An 8,760-nucleotide genomic window follows, 5' to 3' on the forward strand; every position below is an offset into this window, starting at 1 on the left:
AGTATGTTATGCTATGTACCAGACTTATTGTATACCTTGCTCTGTATTTGGCAAGGAAGTACAATAGTGATCTAGGAGTAGATCACTGGACATTGGTCAAGATCATCCTTAGTGAGGACTAAGAAAATATTTCTCGATTATGGAGATGATAAAAGAGTCCGTCGTAAAGCATTACATCGATGCAACCTTTTTACACCGATCTAGATGACTCTAAGACTCAATCTGGATACATATTGAAAGTGGGAGCAATTAGCTAGAGTAGCTCCGTGCAGAGCATTGTAGACATAGAATATTTGCAAAATACATACGGCTCTGAATGTGACAGACCTGTTGACTAAACTTCACTCACAAGCAAAACATGATCATACCTTAGTACTCTTCGGGTGTTAATCAGATAGCGATGTGAACTAGATTATTGACTCTAGTAAACCCTTTGGGTGTTGATCACATGACGATGTGAACTACGCGACGGCAGCGCTAGCGACGCGGACGGAGAAGATGAGGTCAGCCACCGGGGTGGCGACAAGGGTCTCGCTGGGGTCACAGAAGAAGTAGGAAAGAAGGTCGGCAACCGTGCCCGCCATGAAGCACGCCGCCGGGAACGGCGCGACCACCCAGAGGACCCCCGATGGGACATCGCCGGGGTGAGCAGGGGAAACCCCAGAAAGGAAGGAAGACTGAACACGGGCGTGGAAAGAGATACCTGGCCGCGGGACGATGCTGGTGCGGGTGCAGGGGGGTCGTCGCCGGCAGGGGATGGCACAGGTCCACCGCCAATGGCGGAGCCATCAACAGCGGTCCGGGAGGTGGTGGTGGCTATTGGAGTGGAAGGAGGGGGCGGCGGGGTCGCCCGCCGGGGACGGCGCGGGCGGACGCGGGGCGCCTAGCGGGTCGCCCTCCGAGCCGCTCTCCATTATACGCGTCACAGCCGGACAAGGAACACGTTTGGACCTACACTTGCATCATTTCACTATTGGTTCTGTTGTAATTGTATTAGATTTCCGCCATGGACGCCGCCTCGCTCATGGGCTCCTCCTCCGCCGACGTGCGCACCGACGGGGAGCACCGGATGGGCATCACCATCATGGGCGTCTGCTACGACGGTGGCGGCGTCCTCGCCGCCGCCGCCCCGATCCCTTGATGCGCCTCGTGGATCCAGCAGCAGCGGCTAGGTCAGGGTCGGAGATGGCACATCGGGTGTCCGATTCCGCCGCTCGTAGATCAAACAGAGGGCTTGATAAAGTCCAGCAAAAGTGGTGGCCGGGATTTTTACTGTTAATTCGATCTGCAAAATAGTGATCAATATAGTATATGTGCAGTAAAATAGACATGTTGCTGATAGTGTTGTATTAGTGTGCGATTTGGTTGCATAGTTTTCTAATGGAAACAAGTGAAAAACTGTTTGATTTTCTGATTTCTTTATGCTTGCAGAGAGGTTGCACGACTTCAGTTTGGCTATCATCAAAATTGGAGGAGAGCCCGATGCATTGGAGAGCATCATCCGCGAGTTCCATAGGATCGAATTGAGGAGGCATTATAACCTGATATCATTTGGATGACTTTGTCAGTAGGTAGAAATTAGAATTTGAGCAATCTGAGACCCTGAGTTCTGCATAAAGAATTTCGAAAGTGAAACACCTTGTTTGTCCTGCAGGAAGGATGGCTAACATGCCTGTTAAACCTAGATAAACGCGTATTGAAGGAACCGGGGTATGTTCGCCATGTTGAACACCCTCACAATGACGGGTAATTTCTTGTTACATTCACCATGGAGTGGTTTTGTGATTCTGTTCCTTGTACATAATTCAGTTAAATACTATCAAGTATCCAGTTACTTGCCATTCTTTGGTGAGATTTGTTGATGATTTTTCTGAAGTATTTTTGTGCTATTCTCATGTTTGTCAAACATCAATTCAGACATCTTGACAATACTGCCAACACTTTTTTAGCAATTGATACTGCCCACACTTTTCCTGGTCTTTTCGTCCCACAGTAGAATAATCCTATGTTGCCATGAAAAACAATTTCATGTGTTGAAGGCAGCGGATCAGATCAGCACTACTCCATACTGCATTGTTCTTGTCCCATTTCGAGTATCTTCGTTAAATCATTTTCATCGGTACTAAGTAGCACTGACCTTTATGTGTTAATTTTTTTTACCAACTTGTGAAGAATGCATTTTTTTTTCTGTTCTTTATGTACACAAATGAGGCAATGCAGTTGGCATCGACATCTGCTACTCGCCGGCCTCTCTTGGAGCGCAGGTCGCCATCGCCGTCCGCCGCTTCGGCGCTCGGTTGCTGCCCCATGGACGCATTCGCCACACCACTACTAGAGAAAAGCCTAGCAGTAGTGCAGGTAATAGGGCTATCAGTACAGCTAACGTGTACCAGTAGCGTGTACCCACAAGCGCTACTGGTATACATACTTAGCAGTAGCGCTGGTTGGGGAAGGTGCTACTGGTGGGACTAATGGTATGGTGCTAGCTTTATGAAATAAACACTCAGCGTTCGCAATTCTTCATACTTAACTTGTTCATTGCATTTCAAACTTCTAGATTAGATGCCTGATTTTTTTTCTTAAAAAATGTAAAATGGGAGTGCGTGTAAAAGGACTTCCCATTTTATTGCATGCAAGAAATGACCAAGTTACTGAATTTGATTTGTAGGTACCATACAATGTTAGCGAGGACAATGATTGGGGGCTTGAGATTTTCGATAAAGAGGTGCTTGGAGGAGGCACACGTCCCAGGTTTGACTGTTTGGGCTATGGTGATCATAAACCCCGGATAACCGACTGAACAGGTATGCAAACAGATATTTGCAATAACATCAAAAAATCTAAAAGGTTCGCTAAAATTGTGCTGAAACTCAAAATCCGCAAGCTCTGCTGTATGTACTTTCTGTGACCAACCAGGAGGAGATAGTAGAATTTTGTCGAAAAGAAGGTTTGGTTATGCTTGCCGATGAAGTTTGCACTTGGTGAACTGCGGTAGTTTTGTGACGCGGATGCGTGTGTAGACATCCTACATTTGTATAAATGCTTTTACTGGTATACCAAGACAAGCTCTATATGGAGGACATGAAGTTCAATTCTTTCAGGAAAGTTGCCAGATCACTTGGGTATGACGAGAATGGTATATCCATAGTGTCATTTCATTGGGGGATAAATCTTTGTTCATTAGAAACACAGTTCATAGCCTCTAGAAAAGAAGCCTTAGATTAGAGATCCATGGTAAAATTTTCATCATCTGAACTTGGCAGGGTACTCTGGAGTATGTGGCAGAAGGGGAAGCTACATGTTGATATGTAAAATTCCCTTCATGTCACGTCTAGGAATAACGGAGTTTTGGAGATGATGTGATGGGTGAGATTCACAAGGTGGCTTCTGTGACTCTTTGCCCCAACATAAATGGTGACTTGCGATGGATCCACCGAAGGTTCGTTCATCATGCCTTTCTTGTGTCTACTACTATAATTTATTGTAATTAGTACATATTATCCTGATAATCATTGTGCAAGAAAACTAAGAGCTCAGTTTATAACACTGATGGAGTCAGTCCATCGAATATTTGAGGATTCCAATTCAGAGAGCATATTCCATCGAATGTTCGAAGAATTCAGAAAGTAGAGTAAGCAGAGGTCAGATAGTAGTGATACAGATTAACTTATATCAATGGGTGCTTACACTAAATCTGGCCAAATACTGTAGTAAGTAGCCTCCCTGTGTTGTCGGTTATTACATGCTATAAAAGACTTCAGCTCCTGCACTGAACCAAATCAATGGGGTGATAATACAGATTAACACTACAAAAGCCTCCCCCCCTCTCAGTCAGGCCTCTATACCCTACCACCTACTCATCTCCCCGAAACCTATTGGGATAGAGAGGCAAAAAAAGAAAAAACAAGAAAAGAAGAGAATTAAACATTCCAGGATACATGCAACACTGTATTCGCAAGCCTGTTGGCTACTTTCTGGGGTTGTGGAGGGTTCTTGTAATTTGCTATACTAAAATGGGGGCAAATATACTCCAACCCATGTGTATTCGCTTAATCCTGCAACGAAAAGACCGATCGGTAGATTTGTTATCATGGAGAGGGGGTTAGGGTCGTAGAATACAAGACTTTGGTGGGAACTGACAGTTCTAACATGAATTTGATTGACATGGGAGTTGTGACATGCAAATGTTTTATGGTTGATGGTTCTGTACCATCAGTAATATTATACTCCCTCCGTTCCATAATGTAGTGCCTATAAATTTTTTGTAAAGTCAAACATCATAAACTTTGACCAAGTTTGTGGGGGAAAATATTTACATCTAGAGTGTGACACATATATCACTAGATTCATCATAAGATGTAGTTTCACATTATATATTTTTGCTATTGTAGATATAAATATTTTTCTCTACAAACTTTTTCAAACTTTACAAAGTTTGACTTCTCAGAAAATCTATAGGCACTACATTATGAAACGGAGGGAGTATAAACATAGTCTTTGCTTTCATCTTCTTTGATGATATATTTTCTGGTCAAAATTAAAATGCATTATGCACCTGTTCTTTTTATTGTAGTTCCATTTTTTTTGTCAAATTTATAAATTCTCTATGAATAGGAATATACAGGCATGTTCTTAATCTATTTTGGTTTTTTTTGTTCACCCCGAAATGCAGTATAGATCTGCGATTGAGATTTTTATTGGACCACTGGGTGAGCATTTGCAACAAAGAGCCAGGGAGTAAGCTGGTAGCAGACAAACATAATGCCCTGAACATGAGTTTGTCCTTGCATAATTATCCATGTCTGATGGTACTACACCGCTTTAGTTTGTCCTTGTATTATCTCTTATTCTGGATAAAAATGTCCAAAACAAAGAAATGATGAATTGTAGTATAACCATTCTTGTAGTTGAAAATTATGTCTAAAATTGATCATCACATAGGATGCTGGCAACTTGCAGGGTCGATGAGATATTGATTGCCATATTGCTTTTCCATCTTATTCACGTCTTATGAATATATCTTTAACAATATAATTTAATATTTGTGTTTTCACAGGTAGGAAGAGACAGGATCAGATCGCTCACCAGTGATGAAGACGTGGTAGTACCGTAGTAGGGTGTGGTAGATGAACATGTCTTTATTTTCTGAATCGCTTTATATTATATGATATTGTATTGACAAGTAGGAGGTGATTTCCGATGGGTGATTCTAGATTTTTGAGTGAATACTAGCTACCATGTTATCCTAAGTGCTGTCAACTATTCAATTACAAATAAAAACTCAAGAACGTACTTAGTCTACCACAAGTTGTGATTTTTTTTAAACATCGATCCTAACATTAATTGCCTCAAATTTAGTCTGATACATTTTCCTTAACGTGACACTCTTTTCAGAGTTAACCCAACATTTTTCTGTTCCATCGTAATCAACTAACTTTGATATGCATGGTTTCAATGCCAAACAAAGGAGGCACACTTCTCTAGCCTTGAGGTGATATCACTAATATGCGCCATGAACTATACACAATTCAGGTTACGTGACCAGACACTATATTCTATCCCCATCATTTTCAGTAAGCAATGCATAATTTTTCTTTGCTCATCGTCCTACTAACAATAACTTGTTCTGTCTAAGTGGTTATCCCTTATAGCATCACCTGCACCTACCAGCCTGGATGAACTTTTGCGACAATGCAAACTTGCTGTTATTGCAGATGAAAAAAATATTGTAATGTATGCAAATGCAAGCGTGAGTTTTCCTTTTAGAAACCCTTTTTATGTTTTCATTTTATTCCTGTCTGAAATATAATATATAAATAAAGATGTTTATTATTCTTCCATCATCTTCAGCTCATGTATATTTTATGTGTTTCTTACTTTCTTTTAACATTTCTCAATATAGTTCTTCTCAACAAGTTTTCATATAGCAGAGCTTGGTCCAGCACTCGGACTTTCGGACTCAATGCTCTCAAGCTACTGGATGCAAATGGATTGGAGCCTCCTCTGCCATCTTAGCATCAGCGGCAGGACGGCACTACAACCAGCTAGCGCCATGGATGGCTCAAGGTTTCTTGTGATGAGATCATCAATCTCGAAGGACAGGTTGAGGATATGGACCTCTTGGACGACAATGTCGTTGTTGTTGTAAAACATGGTGATGGTGTTTCAGTTGAAATAGGCAAGGGCAGTCAGCCCCGAGGCGACCCTTATTCAGGCTTCAACATCGAGCCGCACATTTATCGATGGAAGTCATATCCTCTACATGAGTAACTTATTCCTCCTTATTCTATCTTATATCTTCAATTGTACTGACATAAAAACAGTGTCAGGATCCCTGTTCAAGAATGCATCCGATTAACCAGTTAACTTGCCGATTAATCCCTACTCGTAGGGTTATCGAGTAGCCTATAAACTGATAAATCATCTGATTAGTTGATTAAATAGCCGATGAACTTGCCGATTAGCCGATTAATCCCCTACTCACCAGCCAACCGAGCAGCTACCAGTTAACGATTTCCTCAACAATTGTAAGGATTATAGACATGTATCGTTGTTATTACCAATCAGATCAGTGGTACAAGTCTTTTTTCCTTGATGTCTGAGTGTTTAGCCACAAGAGGCATTAGAAGAGCCCGAACAGAACCTACCGAGCCTTCTGTCTGTGTAGTCTGCAACTTGACAAGGTTAAACATGAGATTCTTCTTATTCTGAATAATATCGATGGCAACATCTTACATTTAATCCAATTAGCCTTACCTTTTAATTTCCAACATTCCAGGGAAAGCAAACGGAAGCTCATGGAACTGATGCAACCATGATCACACGCTTCGACGGTACTGTTCCTTATAAGCATGCCTTTTGCTGATATGATAGTTTTGCATTGACTTCGTAAACTTTTATTGTATGCCAGCAGTTCTCTGACTATGCTTTAAATGAGATAGTTTACATCGCTAGAATATGGGCATCAGAGATTAAGAAGAAAATGGGCATGAAAGAATTTTTTATAGTTGGTTCATTTGTTATATACATCTTTCATGTTCACTCTGTAGAGCGCCCTTGGGTAGTTACTTCGTTTGTGCTGCACAAAATGCACGCTCTCCATCCGTCAAGGAAGCAGGTTGTAAATCAGCATGGTCAAGTTGTAGTGACGTGATAAAGGCAAGAAACTTTCACACATTTTCTGTTCCATTCACAATTATTTGAAGGGGCTGCTTATCAGTTTTTAATCTTGAAGCTTGCACGGTCACTAATATGACCATGCTATTTTAGAGTGATAACCTTCATTTCAGGTTGCAGGCTTCCGAACAAGATTGCAAGATAGTGAACACTTTTTTTTGTGCAGTGGCAAGGTGAAATTTTATGGAAGAGACCAAGAGGAGTTGCTTCACGTGCTTAATCACCGATGTGTACAAATGCAGAAACAGTGATGAATACTTTCTCATGAATATTAATTTCCCCCTCCAGTCACAACATCATTGATTCCTTGTATTTATATACACCTAAACTGATGGTTTTATCTAACTCTAAGAAAGGTACATTGCAAGGTATATTTAGACATTAGAATATATATGTATGCCCTTGTTGCAATGCACAGACAATGTAATAGTCTTTATTCCTTTGATTTCTTTGTCTGGTTTGTATTCGTGTTCCGATCGCGATCTGTTGATTACACGTTTTATGTTTTTATTTGTAGTATTGCCATAAGTTAAACATAATGCTTGGCTAGATGTCTTATGCGGGCTAGAGAGATTCAATTAACACAGAGAAATTCAAAGTGTGGTTGGGGAGGGGATGGAATGGGATTGTCATCCAGATGCACATGTGGTACATTTGGTGAGCTTAATTTGTACTAGAGTTCGTTAATTAAGGCTCTATGTTAGTGTCAAGTTTTATCCTTGTTGCAGTAAAAAATTATTAACCACCATGTACATCTTTACTTACTTTTAAATAAGAAATATAATCAAAATATTCTTTTGAATTGATAAAATTTATATAATTTGTACAAGTACATGAAGGTGGAACAGGAGGAAGGGTGGGAGAAGATTAGATATCATTTCATTTTCTTGAAAGGAGAGGATGGTTACGAAGAAATGACAAGAAATGGAGAGAATCAGTTTTATTACTGTATGGATGGAAACCACATGCCAGCTTGTCCAACATATTTCTACGTTGAGTCAATTATTCGATCGCTGTTTTTTTTATGCCATGGCAATGCATGGTCATTCAACTATTCAAATTTAAAGGTTGTTCATCCACTTTTTTCAAGCTATTTACATATTTATCACTTGTCAGCAAGTTTGCATATGATGCTAGGAAGTGAACATGAGGACACATAAACTTTGCATTTTGAATATGAAATAAACTCAACATCCAAATAACAAATTTGTTGCCTTGTCCATCGGTGAGTAGGAAATGTAAGCATCCTTCTAAATAAGAGATTACCTATCTTGAAGCTAGAAATGCAAGAATTCTTCTAAATAAGATATTAGTTATCTTCATGATGGAAATGCAAGCATCCAAAATTTACAACAATATTTCTAAAAACTGAAAACAATCTTGCAATCTTGATATAAGAATGAAACATAAGCAACATCACAGAGTTTGCTATTTCTTTTGAAACATAATTACCAACAAGTTATATACAGGTGAACTTACGGTTTATTCAAATTGGAATGCGGCTCACTCTACTAAAAAGGACGATGTCACTCACTCCGAGTAAAAACGGTCATCTACTCGCATTTAGCATCTGACCAATGAATA

General features: G+C 40.3%; 2 long non-coding RNA genes across 2 annotated transcripts; both read left to right on the forward strand.

The window, feature by feature from the left end:
* The first annotated feature begins 1,547 nt into the window (after positions 1 to 1,547).
* LOC119340182 lies at positions 1,548 to 5,381 on the forward strand. Its single transcript, XR_005164429.1, has 6 exons — positions 1,548 to 1,571; positions 1,655 to 1,746; positions 2,669 to 2,804; positions 3,264 to 3,439; positions 4,673 to 4,808; positions 5,057 to 5,381. It is a non-coding gene; the product is annotated as an uncharacterized LOC119340182 (long non-coding RNA).
* A 1,165-nt stretch (positions 5,382 to 6,546) lies between these two features.
* LOC119340183 lies at positions 6,547 to 7,320 on the forward strand. The gene is made up of 3 exons (XR_005164430.1): positions 6,547 to 6,683; positions 6,779 to 6,833; positions 7,050 to 7,320. It is a non-coding gene; the product is annotated as an uncharacterized LOC119340183 (long non-coding RNA).
* The last annotated feature ends 1,440 nt before the right edge of the window (positions 7,321 to 8,760 follow it).

This window comes from Triticum dicoccoides, chromosome 7B (genome assembly GCF_002162155.2).
Source record: "Triticum dicoccoides isolate Atlit2015 ecotype Zavitan chromosome 7B, WEW_v2.0, whole genome shotgun sequence".
Lineage (NCBI taxonomy): Eukaryota > Viridiplantae > Streptophyta > Magnoliopsida > Poales > Poaceae > Triticum > Triticum dicoccoides.